Source organism: Nicotiana sylvestris, chromosome 5, assembly GCF_000393655.2.
Source record: "Nicotiana sylvestris chromosome 5, ASM39365v2, whole genome shotgun sequence".
Taxonomy (NCBI): domain Eukaryota; kingdom Viridiplantae; phylum Streptophyta; class Magnoliopsida; order Solanales; family Solanaceae; genus Nicotiana; species Nicotiana sylvestris.
In genome coordinates, this window is record NC_091061.1 from 17,385,200 (window position 1) to 17,406,306 (window position 21,107).

The 21,107-nt window shown below is 38.0% G+C and overlaps 1 non-coding gene across 1 annotated transcript; it reads left to right on the forward strand.

Annotated features, from left to right (window-relative positions):
* The first annotated feature begins 178 nt into the window (after nt 1-178).
* LOC138869853 (small nucleolar RNA R71) lies at nt 179-283 on the forward strand. Its single transcript, XR_011400103.1, has one exon. It is a non-coding gene; the product is annotated as a small nucleolar RNA R71 (small nucleolar RNA).
* Nucleotides 284-21,107: the final 20,824 nt, after the last annotated feature.

Genomic DNA, 21,107 nt, shown 5'->3' on the forward strand with positions numbered 1-21,107 from the left:
TGTGTCTGCCTATCTCTCCTTGCCAATCCGGATTGCTCTTGGAGAATTTTTTCAATAATGCATATATCTCGTCAAAGCTTTTCTCCAACACTTGACCCCCAGGTGCAGCATCTACCACGATCTTTGTTTCAGCATGTAGCCCTTCTATGAAAGTGTGAGCTAACACTTTATTCGTCTGATTGTGATGAGGACAGTCTCTAAGTAGCCCCTTGAACCTTTCCTAAGCTGAGTATAAATATTCTCCCGCTTTCTGTTTGAACGCCACTATCTCACTTCTGATCTTTGCAGTTTTGGTTGAAGGAAAGAACCTTGCTAGAAATTTTCTTGCCAAATCATTCCATGATGTGATGGAGTTAGCTGGTTTTGCCTTTAGCCATCGCTTAGCCTCGCCCAACAGAGAGAATGGAAAAAGTGTGAGCCTCACGTAATCTGGAGTGACCCCGTTAGTGATATAAGTATCACTAATCTCTAAGAAGTTCAGAATATGCTGTTGTGGATCCTCGTGTGGAAGACCCATGAATTTCCCGTTTGCATGAAGTAATTGGATCATGCTCTGTTTCTGCTCAAAGTGCCCAGTGATCCTGGGCTTCACTATACTGGAGGTGACATTAGCAATGCTGGGCATCGCCACCTCCTGAACAGCCATAGGTTGCTCCTCTGCCATGTCCACAGGAAATTGAACAAGTGCCTGAATATTATTCGTGTCCCTTGCTTCCCTCAACCTCCTGTGAAATGTTCTCTCAGGTTCAGGATCAAAGCCTTGAAGTCGGTCCTGGGTTCTGACCTTACGCATTCAATCAAAGTTCCTGAGATCTGAGCAACAATCAAGTAACTTTAGACTAGACTAAATAAACAATTAAAGCAAAAACTAGCAAGTACTTAATATTCAAGTCCCCGGCAACGGCGCCAAAAACTTGTTACTCCCAAATGCACACGCAAGTATACGTGGTCGACAAGTAATAATGATAAGTTGAGTGCCGAACCCACAGAGACTTGTGTAAACTACTCACTAAATCACTAAAATTGTTATTTAATCCAGCTAAAATCAAAGTCCAATAATATGATTATATTATACAACAATTCTTAATAATAACTAAGTTATCAAGTAACGAGTTGATTGTTGTGTATTCAGTAGAGACAAATATTCCAGAGTTGTGATCGATTCACCAATCGTATTGTGTTCTAATTAGCTCTCCCTTTCATATAATTCACTCATGGTTGCTAATTAATCGATAAATGCTCTCATAGCCTTCTCCCGAAGTACTACTCACCTATTCTCAATAGATTAACGCCTATATTCCAATGAAATCAATCTATTATGAACGCATTAAGATCATGATATTTAATTAAGCATGGTGACTAGGTATATTCCTATCCTAACCACAAATACGCTCCCCCTAAGGGTTAAGATCATGCTCTCTTCAATTCTTCTCTAATCTAAACACGGCTTTCCCAAGCATAGCATAGATAGTAAATAGAACCTAACTGCTGGCCAGACAATTAAGCAATTAAACGTAGAATTGAAGAAACAACCATATATTGGTGAATTATAATCAAGGTTAAGTTAATGTCAAACAACAATATTCATGGCTAAATCACAACCCTAGAACAATGGGTGTTTAGCCACTCATGATGTAATCAAACAATTCCATAAGTGTTGAATCAATTGGAAATACTAGAAAAAGAGGAAGAAAACTAAGAATTTTTCGCTTTCTCACGATCCTGTGTGTATCTCTATTCCATAAGTCTTGCTTTTATATCAGTTGGGTAGGTTTAGGGCCGAAATAAACTTGTCCCGGGCAAAATAGGACACGATTCGCGTCACCGGTGCCCAGCCCGGCGCCAGTCGCCCCGATTTTTGAGCCTACTGTTTTCAGCGCCACAGGTGGCGCCAGGCGCTGCCTGTGGCTCCCAACTGCTTCCTTTCCATATTTTGTTCGTTTTAGCTTCAAATCTTTCACGTTTTGCCCCAAATTGCTCCCGAATCATTCCTACAAGTAAAAACACTTCAAATCAATATAATTCATAGCATTTAACATTCCAAATTCACGAAACAAGAGTAAGATATGAGGCGATATACATAAAAATATATATACTTTAAGCTAAACATCAACACCCCACACTTAGGCTCTTGCTCGTCCTCGAGCAATAGGACTATCTAATAAACCCCCAACTACGTACAAGTATCAATTATTGAGGAGCACTTTAACCTTTAACTACACACTATACCCTTGACTATGATCAATACCGGCACACAAGCATGACCACACAAAATTTCACATTCTTCTCGTTTAAGCATGCCCAAGTATAACATTTCAATTCAATCAATTACAACAACCTATTTGTCACTACCCAACCTTAAAAGTCGACTTGCAACCACTAAGCACTCTCAACTCATGCACTTACCCAACAAGAAAGTTTACAACATTACCAATCATTCATGAGATCATGTGCCCTCACCAACAAACCGAAAGTGAATATAAATTGGTCCACACATTCAAATATGCTTTTGAACATAATTTAAGGACATCACACAATTGAACAAAATTCGCTCAGTCTCATAAAGAATTCATATGCATCCCGTGGTCGCTCCATAAGCTTGCCCGTAGTGTATATTTCCACTAATTTAAGCTAGCCAAATCTAGGATCAATTAGGACTTTTAGGTTGTAATGTAGGCTAGGGGACGGGTAGGATATATTTAGAAATAGTGATTCACCCTCCTAAGCACTTTAATACACTACATTTACACTTCAAGCACATATTCTTCTCAACCAAATCACTTGCCATATACAACATAGGCCTCTTTTCACTTAAGCACTTCTCTATTTTGTCAATAGCACAACTCAATAAGAATTGGAGGTGTTTTATTTTCTACATACATTCACACTATCATTTTTCTTCTCTTTTTTCTCTCTTTTTTTTCTTCACACACTCCATACCTTAAAGTTCACCGGCTAGTGACTTTTGATTTCAACTTTAGTGCACCAACGAGCCCTTCCATGTTCCACTCGAAAGCTACTCCCCAATATCTCACCTTGCTTCTTTTATCGACTAAGTGCCTTAGGAGGTAAATGTTCAATCAATATCAAATTAAGAACAAAATAAGGGATGGCTTGTAATTTGGGTACCAAAAGAAAGGTCTATAGGCTCAAAGAGGCTAGCAACGGAAAATTCTATTATTATGTGACAAGCACATCCATGATCAAGCAAGAAAATGCCTATGTCATCTCCTAGATTAGAACAACTCACCATTTCGCTTCAATTAACACACGGGGTAAGTTCTAGACTACATAGGATAGCACAGAAAATCACAAATCCTCACACACACGTTGCACATGACTCAATCAAGACGGTTCTGTTCAACTCTCAAGTCAAGCAAGCACAATTAAATGAGAAATTTAAGCAACATTGCACTATGTGGCATACAAGTCAGACAACTGAGAAAAGGCGTCACAAAATAGGCTATTTACTTTACTTAGGCTTTACAATTCAAACCAAATATACGGGAAAACAGAATGTATGTCATAGCCTAATGTTCCAACATCAACCATGCCAGTGAGTATCTCAGAATGACTCAGCTTCTTCCTAAACTACTCCTAAAAAAATTTAAAAATGCCCGGTTCGAGCTACATCCTTGGAAAAGAACCGGTGCCCAAAGAAAAACCAAGGAATACCACCTAGCTATTCTAAGAAAATTAAATGAAACATAAAAAAAAAATTGGGATTTTTAAATCGGACTTTAATCCCTCAAGAAAATTGTCCAAAAGATCCATCGTCGGGAACAGTCCGAGCTTTTTCAACTTTTTTTTTTTGAACCTAGACTATGTCTACTACGAGTTATAAAAGAAAGACAGTTATACTCCAGAAAGTAGTTTCCCCACCCCACACTTATATTATGCATAGTCCTCGATGCATGATCATAGAGAAATATAAAAACAAGGGTGAGAAATACTCCCTAAGACCCTCTCAGACCTAACTCGGACTTGATACTCAATATTAAGGGCTGGGACGACCCCACACTTAAGATCAAACATGCTCCTCAACTTTAACTTTGGGTACTCAGACTTCCCTTACTCTGCAAAAATAAAAAAAACAACACAAAACACAGTAAAAAGAAATAATCAATAGATAAAAGATACACAGGTTGGGTTGCCTCCCAACAAGCGCCTTATTTATAGTCGTGGCACGACTCTGCTACTCTGCTCAGGTTGGGCGCTTTCTCTTCTTCTTTCTCCCATGAATTCTAGCCTTTTTGCGCGCTCTCAGAAGGTCTCCTCTTTCATCTCTGGCTCTTTTCTCAATCATCTTTACACGCTCAGCTGGAAACACGACCTTGTGAGCACGTGATTTTTGCTTTACGAAAAATTACTCCAAAATAAATCAAAATAAATTTCTTTTGCTGTGTAATTTCTGAATTTGCGTGGTGTTAAATATTTTTTTATGTCCGTAAAATGTTTGCTTTGTTATAATTAAATAAAATTAAAATAAAAATACATGTTTCATGTATATCTAGGATTTAAGTATGCATTTAATTAAGTTAATTTAAATAAAATCATAAAAATATGCATTTTGTTCTATTTTTCTTTCCACTGTGTGATTAATGTTGTCTATATGTTAATAGTTGTTAAAAAGGTAATTAATATCTTTGTAATAGTAATTTTGTTTTTATAATTTTAATTAAGATTTTTTTTTAAAAAATGAAATTAGAAAATAATAAAATAAAATAAAATAAAAAGTTATACAAAAATCGGACCTGGATTAAAATCCAGGCCCAAAACATTAATCCCCCCATCACAGCCCAATCCAAACAGCCAAGTCTGACCCAGTCCCAAGCTAATACCAAACGACGTCGTTTGGTCACCTCTCATCAAGGGCCGTTGGATTAAATACAACCAACGGCCAAGATCTCATCACCCTTACCCGCAACCCATAATCCGATCCATTAACCCGATTCAGTCCGACCCCAACTTTAAATCAAACGACGTCGTTTGGTTTAATGAATTAATCCTGGCCTTTCATCTTGCTTGATCGGACGGACGATATCGATCCACCCCACCCCTATATAAATCCCAAACCCTTACCCCGGCCCCTAACTAAACACCCCCCCATCCTCTCCTGTTCATCATCTTCTCAAACAGACCTCTAACCCTAGCCGCCCCTATTCCCCTTCGCCTGAAACCCGGCGGCATCAACGCCGCCGGTCACCAAAGTAACACCCCAGAACCCCCTGAGCCTCCTCTATTCAAATATGTTATCTGCTTGGTTCGAATCTCCCTGAAGGTTCTCGAATCTTCATTTGAAGATTCAAGCCAAGTTCAGATCTAAACCAAACAACATCTAGTTAACACCATAGCTTCCCCTAGTCATCCCAAGTATGGATCTGTTGGTTGTTTGGCTCGAATCAGTTTGGAACTTCTCGAATCTTCTTTTGAAGATTCGGACCAAACAAGGACGAACTCAGATCCGTTTCAAACTAACACCAAATGACCCCTAGGCTACCCTCACCATTGTGTCATGTTTGGTTCTTCTCGAATCTGACCAGAAATGGTTAAATCCCAAATCGAGTTTTTAAGAACCCTAAAAATACCAAACTTCCGGATTCTGTTCAGATTATGATGAAGATTGAGGTTTAATCGACCTTAGTCGAAGTATTTTCAGTGGAAAATACTTCGACTAAGGTCAGTTTGATTTCAAACAAAAAATCCGAAATCCAAGTTGAGTTCGAGTCAGAATAAAATTAATGTTCAGAGGTATTTTTCTATTTATTTTGTGTATTGTTGTCCGTATTAATAGCTTGTTAATTTTTCATATTTGTTTTGATCAATTCTGTCATTTCTGTCTACTTAATCCGAATGTGAATTGTTTCTGTTGGTTGTGATTGTTTACAATGTGTGTAATCGACTCGATTAAGTTCGTCGATTAGTTATATTACGAATTTTTCATTTCTGAAAATGTTGACTAAAACAGTCTGCTTCTATTATTTTAGATTAATTATTGACAAATGTTGTAAATAGTCAATTGATTAATGCTCGTCAATTAAATCATGATTGTCTGTGAATCAGTGAATTCAAATGTATGTTGTATATGTTATTGTCTGAACATTAAAGTTTCAGGGCATTGTCAGTATTGACAATGATCCTGTGTGTGTTTGATTTTGGTTTAATGTTAAGTCCAGTCTGAATTGTTATGATAATTTCAGAAATATGCTGTTATGATGTTAGTTCTGAATTCAGTGTAATATTGCTGTAATGTCCAGTTTGAATTCAAGCTTACAAAAGTTGGTCAAATACAATTGTGTTAGGAGGTTAATAGGATTGGTTTTAGCTGTAAATCAGAAAGATAACTAAGTTTGTACAGATTTTAGAATCTGTTTTGCTGTAGGTTCTGATTTTTTTCAGTAATAACATTAGGATTTCAGGGGCACTTCTGGGAATGAAACAGTAAAAAACAGGGTATTAATGCTAGTGTATTATAATGTAATGTTAGTTGCTATTAGTTAATAATACTAATGGGGAACAAGGGATAATGGGCTGCTGAAAATCAGGGAAAAGTTAGCTTAATGGGATTTAAAGTAGTAAAAGCAGTTTTTAATAGAATTTTTCTATTTTTAAAAGATATAAGGGGTCCAAGAAGCACTTAAATTGCCTAGGACCAGACCTGTATAAATACAGGGAGCTGGACTGATTTAGCTGGACAAATTTTAGGAGAGTTTGAAAGGGTTTTCAGAGAGAATTTTTAAGAAAGAATTTTTAAGAGATTTTGAGGGCTGAGATTTTAAAGGAAGGAAACAGAAAATAGAACACTCACATACACACTCACACACAGATACAGCAGCAGAAGCAGAAAATCAGAAATAAACTGAATTTGAAACTGAAGAAAAACTGAAATCTGAAATGTTGTTTTTTTGTTGAATCTGTTCAACTTTATGTGATTCCACTGTTCAGTTAAAATCCGAAGTGTTTCTTAAAAGTACTTTACTGTGCATCTGGGCTCTTCGAATCCTATTCTTGTTCAGATTTTACTGTGTTATCAGTATATTCTACTGAATTTGTTACTGCTGCTACTGCTGAAATTTACTCCTCCTACCTTCATTTTCAGGTACATGTCTTTTAAATTTTATGTTGGAAAGAGATTCAACATGATGGATAAATAGAGTTTGAATTGTAATACTGTCATCTACTCATTTGAGTTCTTTAGTTGAAAATTTCAGCTTTAGTTTCATATTGGTTAACCAGTAGTAAGTTCGACTCGATGGCTACAAGTTAATTGTCTTATTTCGAAATTCATATAAACTTTGTAATAATGATATCCATGTCAAATTTCATTAGTTTAGTTATCTATGAGTTGTGTAAATAGGAAATATGGCAGAAAGTTGGTTTTTATTTACACTTCATGGTATTGTTAGAAAGGTATGGCATAATATAGCATTATCAAAGAAAATATGCTATTAGTTTATCTTGTTAGTTAATTATTGGTTGTGTAAAGCTAGATGATGATTAGCTGCAATTTGCCATCTTTTAGCATAACATTGGTTGTGTTCATAATTTATAGTTGAAAGATGCGTTAGTATAATCCGTATGTTTAAAAATGTCAAATATAGTAAGCAATATTGTATGCAATATCATTTTATTAAGTCAACAAGACTTGTTCTCTTTCTTAGTAATAAAGGGCTTAGGAACTTATACAATGTGAAAATTAATAGTTAGTAATAATTCACATAGATTGAGAATCAAATTGGTTTGATTATATCTATATCTATCCTAACTCAATCATAGGCATAACTAAGTAGATTAATTTCATCTATTAAGATTAAAACGAGTATATGAGAATAAGTTGAGTTGTATATACACAAATGGCAACACTTTAAATCATTGGTAATTAAAAAATAGAATTTGCATCAAGGAATAATGAAAATTCTTGGAAAATATTTCCTTTCCTTTATGAATCATTCATTTTTAGTTTCATATGTAATTTATTCCTTGGCATATATATATATATATATATATATGACATATTTGTTTTAAAGATAGTATTAATCATGTTTTTATTCTGTCCTTTGAATTTGAATAATTAGAATGAATATAATTTATATTCGGAAATTATAATCAATGGTCAACATTTAATAAATTGTGGATTCTTTTCCAAAAAATTAAAGAGTATCTTAAAACGAGATTTCTCGTGATATAACAAATATTTTTGTGGAAATTCCATAATATCATTACAAATATATCACGCGATTAGGGATACGTTCGCGTACCCTGATTATATTTTTAAAAGCAAAAAAAATTCGGATTATGCGTACGCGCAATTTCGAACGAATATTTAATAAAAGGATTTTTTTTCAAAGACGTTAAATCAATTTCATAAAAAACCGAGATGTACGGTTCATTATTCAGAAAAATAAATATTCTGGATTCGACATAATTTCGAAAAATGATTACTCAATAAATATTATCAAAAGTTATTGTGTACACGTACGCGTGACACAATTCCGCATTTTTTAAATTTATAACACGAATATACGTACGCGTAATTCGATTCAAAGAAGGGTTCTTAACCACAATAAGTAAAAACAGTAGAAAAAATCACGTAATAAGAAGTTTTTTTTTTAAAAAATAAAAATCAAGATAATTAAGCCAATAATAAAACAGTTAAGCGACCGTGCTAGAACCACGGAATTCGGAAATGCCTAACACCTTCTTCCGGATTAACAGAATTCCTTACTCAGGATTTCTGGTTCGCAGAATAATAAACAGAGTCATATTCTCCTCGATTCAGGGATTAAAATTGGTGACTTGGGACGCCTTAAAATTCCCAGGTGGCGACTCTTAAATAATTAAATAAATCCCGTTTCGACTGTTCTTCAATTGGAGAAAACTCCCTTGCACCCTCGCGGGCGCGGTGAAAAGGAGGTGTGCCAGCTCTGGCGACTCTGCTGGGGACTTGAGTGTTGCCATAACCCAGAACCATTGGTTCAGGGTTTAAAGAATTCGAGCTTAAAATATCTGTTTTTATTGGCTTTACTTACTATATAATTTTCAACTGTTTATATGCTAATATGCTAAATGTTTTTTTTACCGCTTTAATATTATTTGAATTGTGAATATATACAACTGCTACGAAACCCCCTTCTTTCTGAGTCTTCTGAATTTATGGTGTACACGTGCGCGTGACCCACCTTTCTGTTAAAGTCATACCAAATAAGACGGAGTTGGGACAAGTAACTAGGCCGGGCAGACTTTCGTGCTCCCGGTACGTTGCCCCCGCTTCGGCTCAAACTGTCCGTTTGGGTAAGCCAGGTTTAGAACAATCAACCTAAGGTTTTACACTTAGAATAACTCAGCCATGTACCGGATCCCTAGTAGGAACGAATATTTGCATCATATGCATTTGGCCTTGGAGACTCAACACAGGGGTTGGGTCTGTCTAGGACAGGTGAACCAAAAAATTAAAAGACCATCATGATGCATCCTACTTGTTACTTGTGCATTCATTTGCCTCGAACATGCTTGTTGACCAGCTTAAATAAAATCTTGGTAAGAAGCAAGGAATAAAATGGGTTGCTTTAAAAATTTCGAAAAAATATAGTTTTAAAAAAAAATTTTAAATAAAAGAAAAAATTTCGAAAATGATTTTTAGTATAAATTTTGACTTTATTAAAATTAAATTTCAGATACAAAATGAGCAACACACAAAGCCCCTCATCCACAAGTACGGAGGAATTTCTATGTCAGCTTCAAATGTGGTGGTATGATTTAGGCGAAGACGGTCAAAAATGGGTCGTCAGGCATTTGGGAAATCTTACGGACATTATGAAAGTTGAGCCTCGGGATGATCTGATTACGGCATTAGTAACGTTCTGGGATCCTGTTCACAATGTTTTTCGTTTCTCTGACTTCGAGCTTACTCCTACATTAGAGGAGATAGCTGGCTATGTTGGTTTTGACGGAAGTTTAAGAAATCAAAGCTTGATATTCACAAAGGCTCCTTCAATACATCGATTCTTCGGTCTTCTGAACATCAGCAGTCAAATCAGGAAAAGCAATGTCATCAATGGATGTTGTTCCTTCAATTTTTTGTATTCCAGATTTGGAAAGTCATATGGGTTCGAAATTCATGAGAAAGGCCTTACTAATAAGCAAAACAAAGACATTTGGCAGATACACCGTCGATTTGCTTTCATGGTGGCTTTTCTAGGAGTCATGGTCTTCCCAAATAAAGAGCGAACAATTGATATTCGCACCGCAAAAGTTGTGCAAATCCTCACCACTAAAGAAAATCACACCCTTGTCCCCATCATTCTATCAGATATTTATCGGGCTTTGACTTTATGCAAATCAGGAGCGAAAGTTTTCGAAGGATGCAAAATTTTGTTGCAAATGTGGGTGATTGAACATCTCCAACAACAGCCCAAGATCATACAGTATGGGTCGAACAAAGCTAATTGCATCGAGAGCTATGAGGAAAGAACAAAAGATTATCAAGCTCCAGAAGGGATAGAAGCATGGGTATCTCATCTAAAGGCTTTAACTGCAAATCAAATTGAATGGACTCTGGGATGGCTCCCGATGAGAGAAGTAATACATATGTCAACCTCAAATAGTTATCTACTACTATTGGGATTGAGAAGCATTCAGCCGTATGCACCACTAAGAGTCCTAAGGCAACTAGGGAGATATCAAATAGTTCCTGATGAGGAAGATTTGAGTATGCAAGTAATCGAGTTACACCCAGAAGCCACTATTCCCGAAGCTTCACTTCAGCAAATGTGGAATGGGTGCCGATACTTGAAAAGTGATACTCAAGTCCTAGACACTACCAAGGGTGAGATAAATCCTGGATATGCGAGGTGGTTCGAAAAGCGGTCTCGCGTGGATGATGTACCAGAACCTGAGCTAAAAAGGCCAACAAAAAGACCCCATGTTCAAAACTTCAATGATAAAATCCAAGAACGGTTAATCTGGGGAGAAAAAGAAAAAGGGTACAAAGCCACTATCCATGACCTAAAAGAAAATCTAAGAAGCCTCAGTTTGGAGAAAGATTTGCAAGAACAAGAAGCCAAAGGCGAGAAAAAGAGTCCAGCTTGTGAGAATGAAAATCTTCATGCTCGATTCCTAAAAATGAAAAGAGTCTCTGAAACGCCAAAGAGAAGCTGGAAGGATCAAAAAACCATCGCCAACCTCTTCGAAAAAATGCAAGATTATGATTCCATGCTTGCGGAAAACGAAAGGGCATTGAGCAAAGCAAAAGAAAGGATCCAACAATTAAACGAAGAAGCCAGATCTAACAAGGAACGCCAAGATAGGCAATCCGAAAAAGACAAGGCTCAATTCAAGATGGAAAAAGACTATTGGATGCGATCAGAAGACCAGCTTCGTGCACAACTAGAAGAGGCAAGAAGATGCAACAGAGAATATCAACAAGCAGACCTCGACAGGGAAAGATCGCAAGCAAGATTAGAGCAGGCCAGACTCCGAGCTCTATTAGAATCAGCTTTAGATCGTGAAAACCGTGTCAGAGATATAGCCACCACTCGCCAGCAGCAATTACAAGACCAAGACCAACGTCTCCAAGGTTTCAGGGCACAAATCCACGACCTGGCAGTCTTCACATCTCAAAGTTATGTAAACTGCCAAGGAATGGATTATGAAGCGTTTACAGAGCATGCGCCCACTTTTGCTCGTCATCTAGCAATGGAGTTGGAAAGGATGTATCGAACGCTGGGAGGCCATCCGGGTCAAGCACCACATTGAGCAGATAACCCAATATTTGACAACAAAAGTGGAATATTGTGAGATGTTATGAATTGTATCTTTATTTTGATGTGTGTTTCAAGCTATTTCCTTAAAGTTTTCAAATGTAATTCCATCTTTGGGTAATAAATAAACATGATTGACTCTGGTCTGAACTACGCAAGGTCCGATTCATGTTTGGCATGATACGTAGGCAATCTCTAAAAATTCGACCACCACAATAAAGATATATATAGTAAATAAAAGCGAATGACAATTTTTCAAAAAAAAAGCTGGGACGACACAAGCAACCGAGCGAATGCATAATAGAAAGGGATTATTTGTCTAGGAGCATTGCATCTCAACGTGTGATTATATATGTGTTAAACTCTCAAAACTAACAAGTTTGTCCATTTTCAGAATTCAACCAGTTAGTTTCTCTAAAGAGTATACTGGCATATTATCACTATCACACAAGATCAAAAGGACCAATACCCGAAAGTATGTCTATCCCAGATGTTGACACAGGTATGGAGATAGAAGAGATGGATGTCGGGAAAATGAAAGAAGAAATGCTTAAGCTCAAGCAGCAAATGGCTGAAATGTACCAAGCTTGGTCTACAGGACAGTTACCCCCATCTTACCCAAATAACCCTGCTCCATCAATGATCCAAACTCAGGATAATATCACCACTGAATTATCCCCAAGTTTCCCCATTTATCAGCACTACCGAGGCACCACCTCTCAGACACCACAGTCTCCACCTCCAAAACCAGTTCCGTACCTTCCTCCACCTATGACTCCTGTTTTCGTAGCACCTCCCCCTGTTACATTTCACAAATCTCCTAGTGAGCCTACATTTCAGGCCCAAGACAACCAATATTACCCCCCGGAGCCCACCTTCAAAGCCTCCGAAATCAACTCACCTGCTCCTCGGTTTGATCTCCCAACCGAAATTGACAAGCCAGCCAAAAGTGCTGAACAAGAAGAGATGTTCAGGAAGGTCAAAAGTCTAGAACAATCGTTCCGAGACATGCGAGGATTAGGTGGGCAAGTCAGTGTAGCATACAAAGATTTATGCTTATTCCCTAATGTACAATTGCCATTTGGCTTCAAGATGCCCAAATTTGACCTATACAGCGGGCACGGCGACCCAGTAGCCCACTTAAGGGGTTTCTGTAGCAAGATGCGAGGAGCTGGGGGAAAGGATGAATTATTGATGGCTTACTTCAGTCAAAGTCTAAGCGGATCAGCTTTGGAGTGGTATACACGCCAGGACCATGGAAGATGGTACACCTGGGATGACCTCGCACAGGCATTCGCATACCATTTCCAATACAATCTGGAAATCATCCCAGATCGATTATCTTTGACCAAATTTGAGAAGAAACACAATGAAAGTTTCAGAGAGTATGGTTTTCGGTGGAGAGAACAGGCAGCAAGAGTGGATCCTCCTATGAAGGAGAGCGAAATGGTAGACTACTTCCTCCAAGCCTTGGAACCAACTTACTACGCCCACTTGGTTTCAGCGGTTGGAAAATCATTCAACGAGGTAGTGAAGATGGGAGGTATGGTGGAAGAAGGCCTCAAGACAAATAAAATTATGAGCTATTCAGCAATTAAGGCAACTACTCAAGCTATTCAAGGCGGGGTAGGAGGAATCAGAAGAAAGAAAAGGGAGGAAGCAACCGTAGTTGATTCAGGAATTTGGCCGGGACCCAGGGGTTCACCGCTTTACTATAATCAGCAACGACCTCGCCAATCAGCTTACCACCATGATTCATCCCAACATTACTATCATCCTTCAGAGCCTCATTTCGCCATTAACCACGCTCAAGCATACAATCAGCCACCTGTTCACACCAATTGGCGTGCTCCTGTCACACCAAATACCTACCCCCGAGCTTATCCCGGACCAGGTTTCAGGCCTAGGCCAGCATTCAGGGGAGAAAGGGAACAGAAAAAGAAAACTTACACTCCATTGGGAGAGTCTTACACTAGTCTGTTCCACAGGCTGAGACAGTTAGACATGTTGAGACCAATACAATCCAAGCTACCCAATCCTCCACCAAAGAATCTGGATTACACCATTAGCTGTGAATATTGCTCCGGTACACCAGGCCATGATACGGAGAAATGTTGGCATTTGAAAAATGCAATACAAGAGCTGATTGATACTAATAAAATCGAGGTTCAAACCCCCGAAGCTCCGAATATCAATAGAAATCCGATGCCAGCCCATCAAGAGGCTAATATGATAGAAATCATACAAGCTGATGGGGAGACAAAGAAGCCGTCACAAACTGTCATGATGATCAAGTCTCATGAAACCAAGCCAGATAAGCAGCTAATGGAAGAGAAGCAGGTGTTTAAACAGAACAAAAGTGGTGATGAACCGTCTATGATAGTCGATGAGGGGACATCGAATAAAGTTGCCGCAAAACAAGAAAGGCCAAAAGTGATAGTACCAGGGGTTGCTAACAAACCCGTTGTATTCGTGGAAGGAGCACGTACAGATCGGGTTATTATTGCACCTGTAATCCAGCTGCCAATCATCAACAACAAAACCATCCCATGGAACTATGAACGGGTGACCGTAATGTACAAAGGCAAAGAAATCAAGGAAGAAGTGTGTGAGGTACAAGGCTTGACTCGTTCGGGAAGATGTTTTACTCCCGAAGAGCTGAGAAAAACTAAAAACAATCCAATGCCCACGAAGAAAGCTGTGACGGAAGAAGAGGCGGAGGAGTTTTTAAGAAAAATGAAGCTCCATGATTATTCTGTTGTGGATCAATTAAAGAAGACCCCCGCTCAAATTTCATTGTTGTCATTACTGATCCATTCAGAGGAACACCGTCTGGCATTGATGAAAATCCTGAATGAAGCTCATGTTCCTGAAAAGATCTCTGTAAATCATTTGGGCAAAATAGCCAACAGAATCTTTGAGACAAACAGGATTACATTTGCTGATGATGAATTACCTGTGGAAGGTACCGAGCACAACAGAGCTCTTTACCTCACCGTGAAATGTGAAAACTCCGTAGTAACCCGGGTATTGGTCGACAATGGGTCCAGTGCAAACATATGCCCTCTCTCCACTTTAAACAAATTAAAAATTAAAGAGGAGAGGATCCAAAAGAATAGTATCTGCGTACGAGGATTTGACGGTGGAAGCAGAGATTCATTTGGCGACATAGTGTTGGAACTAACTATAGGGCCAGTTGAATTCACAATGGAATTCCAAGTGTTGGACATGACTGTTTCTTACAACTTGTTGTTGGGTCGACCATGGATCCATGCTGCTAAAGCAGTCCCGTCAACATTACATCAGGCTGTCAAGTTTGAATGGGACCATCAAGAAATAGTCGTGCATGGAGAAGAAAATTTAAAAGCTCACGACAGCACCATTGTACCAGTCGAGGGAGCAGAAATTGACCAAGGACCATGGGTATACCAAGTGTCAGACACAGTGTCGGTAGAGAAAATTCCAGAAGGAAAATACCTTGCGAATCCAAAGGTATCCTCTGCATCAGTCATGGTAGCTTATGAAATGCTGAAGAATGGCTTTATACCCGGCAAAGGTCTGGGTTTATCTTTACAAGGAATTGTACAACCAGTATCTCTCCCCGAGAACTGGGGAACATTCGGTTTAGGGTTCACACCTACCGCCAATGACGTGATAAGGGCCAGGAAGTTGAAACACCAAGCATGGGTTCTTCCAAAACCAGTACCACAGCTGTCGAAGTCTTTTGTCAAGACCGGTGCTAAAAATCGCCCGATAACAACAATTCCTAAATCCCAGGTCAATCCTGAGGAGGAATTAATTGAAAGGTTCGAGAAATTGTTTAGTGATGTAAATATGCTGGAAGGCGGAGAAGGGTGTAGCAACGCAGAAGTTCAATTCGTTGGACCGAAAACAAAGCTCAATAATTGGATAGCCACTCCTCTCCCAATTCGAAAGGAGTCTTGGTAGTTTATTTTGATTTTTCTTTCAGTTTGTTTGGGTTATTTCAAGGTTGTAATCCCAAAGTTTATCTTACAGTTGGTTTGAAGTGTGCAAAACCTTGTTATCTTTCATCATCCAATAAAAAGCAGTTTCCTTTTTATTATCATTCCTAATAAGCTTTCTTTTCTTTTTCTTCTTTTCTGTACAGTTCTTTTTACGCTGGCTCTAGTGATATGGCATGCATGAGGAATCTTCAGCCCAGTCTTAAAAATCAATCTGGTTCCGAAATATTAATTCAAGAAACATATTGTGATTATGAATCAGAATATGATGAAGATGAGGTTTTTGAAGAGATTAGTAAAGAGTTAATTCACTTTGAGGAAAAAATCAAACCTAACTTGAGTGATACCAAGGACATCAATATAGGGGACACGAGTAATATCCGAGAAACTAAAATAAGTGTCCATCTGGAACCAAAGATCCAAGAGGAGTTAATTAAAGCACTCATAGAATTCAAAGATGTTTTTGCATGGTCGTATGACGACATGCCGGGCTTGAGCACTGATTTAGTGGTCCACAAATTGCCCACCGATCCAATGGTGCCTCCTGTCAAGCAGAGGCTGAGAAAATTCAAGCCTGATATGAGGATGAGAATTAAAGAAGTCAGGCGTCCACCTGGAGAATGAGGATGAGAATTAGAAGAAGTCAGGCGTCCACCTGGAGAATGCGGACAAAGAAAAGAAGAAGTCAGGCGTCCACCTGGAGAATAAGGATGAAGAAAAGAAGAAGTCAGGCGTCCACCTGGAGAATGAGGACAAAGAAAAGAGGAAATCAGGCGTCCACCTGGAGAATGAGGATGAGAATTAGAAGAAGTCAGGCGTCCACCTGGAGAATAAGGATGAAGAAAAGAAGAAGTCAGGCGTCCACCTGGAGAATGAGGACAAAGAAAAGAAGAAGTCAGGCGTCCACCTGGAGAATAAGGATGAAGAAAAGAAGAAGTCAGGCGTCCACCTGGAGAATGAGGACAAAGAAAAGAAGAAATCAGGCGTCCACCTGGAGAATGAGGATGAGAAAAGAAGAAGTCAGGCGTCCACCTGGAGAATGAGTATGAGAAAAGAAGAAGTCAGGCGTCCACCTGGAGAATGAGGACAAAGAAAAGAAGTCAGGCGTCCACCTGGAGAATGAGGATGAGAAAGAAAAGAAGTCAGGCGTCCACCTGGAGAATGAGGATGAGAATTAGAAGAAGTCAGGCGTCCACCTGGAGAATGAGGATGAGAATAAGAAGAAGTCAGGCGTCCACCTGGAGAATGAGGATGAGAAAAAGAAGAAGTCAGGCGTCCACCTGGAGAATGAGGATGAGAAAAAGAAGAAGTCAGGCGTCCACCTGGAGAATGAGGATGAGAAATTGAAAAGTCAGGCGTCCACCTGGAGAATGAGGATGAAAGAATTAAAGAAGTCAGGCGTCCACCTGGAGAATGAGGACAAAGAAGAGAAGAAGTCAGGCGTCCACCTGGAGAATGAGGACAAAGAAGAGAAGAAGTCAGGCGTCCACCTGGAGAATGAGGATGACAAAAGAAAAGAAGCAGTCAAGGCACCCACCTGAAGAACGAGGGAATGAAATTGAAGTGTTGAAATCAAAAAGCCCGCTCATATGAGAAAGGAGCACACTTAAAATCAATAAAGCAGAGGAGTCCAATAGAATCCCCAGCAAGAAACAACAAGAGCTTCAAGAAAAATACGAAATAAGCCAAATGCCCAAGATTCACCAAGATATCAAAACAACAAGAAACGCAAGGGCATGATCTAGATAAGATTTTATAATTCATGTACCATAGTCTAGTTTAATTTTGTATTTCCTTTAAAGTAAGGTGTAATAAGGAGGTCAGCGAGCAGTAAAAACAGCACGAAGCAGCAGTAACATCACAGTCCCATGGTAGTCCCAGCTACCAAAAAATTCCCGAACTACATTGACCTGATTCCTTTATAGCCAAGGATATGTAGGAAACCTTCGAAGCAGAGGTTCGGTCAAATCTTTCAAAAAATGCTTCCCACGGAGTATTCGAACGGGCAAAAATCGCTCGTGTCCGCTCACTTTATCTTTGTACGAAAACTCTTCGAGTTTCCGCACAAAGAGGGGCAGCTGTGAGCACGTGATTTTTGCTTTACGAAAAATTACTCCAAAATAAATCAAAATAAATTTCTTTTGCTGTGTAATTTCTGAATTTGCGTGGTGTTAAATATTTGTTTATGTCCGTAAAATGTTTGCTTTGTTATAATTAAACAAAATAAAAATAAAAATACATGTTTCATGTATATCTAGGATTTAAGTATGCATTTAATTAAGTTAATTTAAATAAAATCATAAAAATATGCATTTTGTTCTATTTTTTCCACTGTGTGATTAATGTTGTCTATGTGTTAATAGTTGTTAAAAAGGTAATTAATATCTTTGTAAGGGTAATTTTGTTTTTATAATTTTAATTAAGATTTTTTTAAAAAAAATGAAATTAGAAAATAATAAAATAAAAAAAAAAAAGTTATACAAAAATCGGACCTGGATTAAAATCCAGGCCCAAAACATTAATCCCCCCATCACAGCCCAATCCAAACAGCCAAGTCTGACCCAGTCCCAAGCTAATACCAAACGACGTCGTTTGGTCACCTCTCATCAAGGGCCGTTGGATTAAATACAACCAACGGCCAAGATCTCATCACCCTTACCCGCAACCCATAATCCGATCCATTAACCCGATTTAGTCCGACCCCAACTTTAAATCAAACGACGTCGTTTGGTTTAATGAATTAATCCTGGCCTTTCATCTTGCTTGATCGGACGGACGATATCGATCCACCCCACCCCTATATAAATCCCAAACCCTTACCCCGGCCCCTAACTAAACACCCCCCCCCATCCTCTCCTGTTCATCATCTTCTCAAACAGACCCCTAACCCTAGCCGCCCCTATTCCCCTTCGCCTGAAACCCGGCGGCATCAACGCCGCCGGTCACCAAAGTAACACCCCAGAACCCCCTGAGCCTCCTCTATCCAAATATGTTATCTGCTTGGTTCGAATCTCCCTGAAGGTTCTCGAATCTTCATTTGAAGATTCAAGCCAAGTTCAGATCTAAACCAAACAACATCTAGTTAACACCATAGCTTCCCCTAGTCATCCCAAGTATGGATCTGTTGGTTGTTTGGCTCGAATCAGTTTGGAACTTCTCGAATCTTCTTTTGAAGATTCGGACCAAACAAGGACGAACTCAGATCCGTTTCAAACTAACACCAAATGACCCCTAGGCTACCCTCACCATTGTGTCATGTTTGGTTCTTCTCGAATCTGACCAGAAATGGTTAAATCCCAAATCGAGTTTTTAAGAACCCTAAAAATACCAAACTTCCGGATTCTGTTCAGATTATGATGAAGATTGAGGTTTAATCGACCTTAGTCGAAGTATTTTCAGTGGAAAATACTTCAACTAAGGTCAGTTTGATTTCAAACAAAAAATCCGAAATCCAAGTTGAGTTCGAGTCAGAATAAAATTAATGTTCAGAGGTATTTTTCTATTTATTTTGTGTATTGTTGTCCGTATTAATAGCTTATTAATTTTTCATATTTGTTTTGATCAATTCTGTCATTTCTGTCTACTTAATCCGAATGTGAATTGTTTCTGTTGGTTGTGATTGTTTACAATGTGTGTAATCGACTCGATTAAGTTCGTCGATTAGTTATATTACGAATTTTTCATTTCTGAAAATGTTGACTAAAACAGTCTGCTTCTATTATTTTAGATTAATTATTGACAAATGTTGTAAATAGTCAATTGATTAATGCTCGTCAATTAAATCATGATTGTCTGTGAATCAGTGAATTCAAATGTATGTTGTATATGTTATTGTCTGAACATTAAAGTTTCAGGGCATTGTCAGTATTGACAATGATCCTGTGTGTGTTTGATTTTGGTTTAATGTTAAGTCCAGTCTGAATTGTTATGATAATTTCAGAAATATGCTGTTATGATGTTAGTTCTGAATTCAGTGTAATATTGCTGTAATGTCCAGTTTGAATTCAAGCTTACAAAAGTTGGTCAAATACAATTGTGTTAGGAGGTTAATAGGATTGGTTTTAGCTGTAAATCAGAAAGATAACTAAGTTTGTACAGATTTTAGAATCTGTTTTGCTGTAGGTTCTGATTTTTTTCAGTAATAACATTAGGATTTCAGGGGCACTTCTGGGAATGAAACAGTAAAAAACAGGGTATTAATGCTAGTGTATTATAATGTAATGTTAGTTGCTATTAGTTAATAATACTAATGGGGAACAAGGGATAATGGGCTGCTGAAAATCAGGGAAAAGTTAGCTTAATGGGATTTAAAGTAGTAAAAGCAGTTTTTAATAGAATTTTTCTGTTTTTAAAAGATATAAGGGGTCCAAGAAGCACTTAAATTGCCTAGGACCAGACCTGTATAAATACAGGGGGCTGGACTGATTTAGCTGGACAGATTTTAGGAGAGTTTGAAAAGGTTTTCAGAGAGAATTTTTAAGAAAGAATTTTTAAGAGATTTTGAGGGCTGAGATTTTAAAGGAAGGAAACAGAAAATAGAACACTCACATACACACTCACACACAGATACAGCAGCAGAAGCAGAAAATCAGAAATAAACTGAATTTGAAACTGAAGAAAAACTGAAATCTGAAATGTTGTTTTTTTTGTTGAATCTGTTCAACTTTATGTGATTCCACTGTTCAGTTAAAATCCGAAGTGTTTCTTAAAAGTACTTTACTGTGCATCTGGGCTCTTCGAATCCTATTCTTGTTCAGATTTTACTGTGTTATCAGTATATTCTACTGAATTTGTTACTGCTGCTACTGCTGAAATTTACTCCTCCTACCTTCATTTTCAGGTACATGTCTTTTAAATTTTATGTTGGAAAGAGATTCAACATGATGGATAAATAGAGTTTGAATTGTAATACTGTCATCTACTCATTTGAGTTCTTTAGTTGAAAATTTCAGCTTTAGTTTCATATTGGTTAACCAGTAGTAAGTTCGACTCGATGGCTACAAGTTAATTGTCTTATTTCGAAATTCATATAAACTTTGTAATAATGATATCCATGTCAAATTTCATTAGTTTAGTTATCTATGAGTTGTGTAAATAGGAAATATGGCAGAAAGTTGGTTTTTATTTACACTTCATGGTATTGTTAGAAAGGTATGGCATAATATAGCATTATCAAAGAAAATATGCTATTAGTTTATCTTGTTAGTTAATTATTGGTTGTGTAAAGCTAGATGATGATTAGCTGCAATTTGCCATCTTTTAGCATAACATTGGTTGTGTTCATAATTTATAGTTGAAAGATGCGTTAGTATAATCCGTATGTTTAAAAATGTCAAATATAGTAAGTAATATTGTATGCAATATC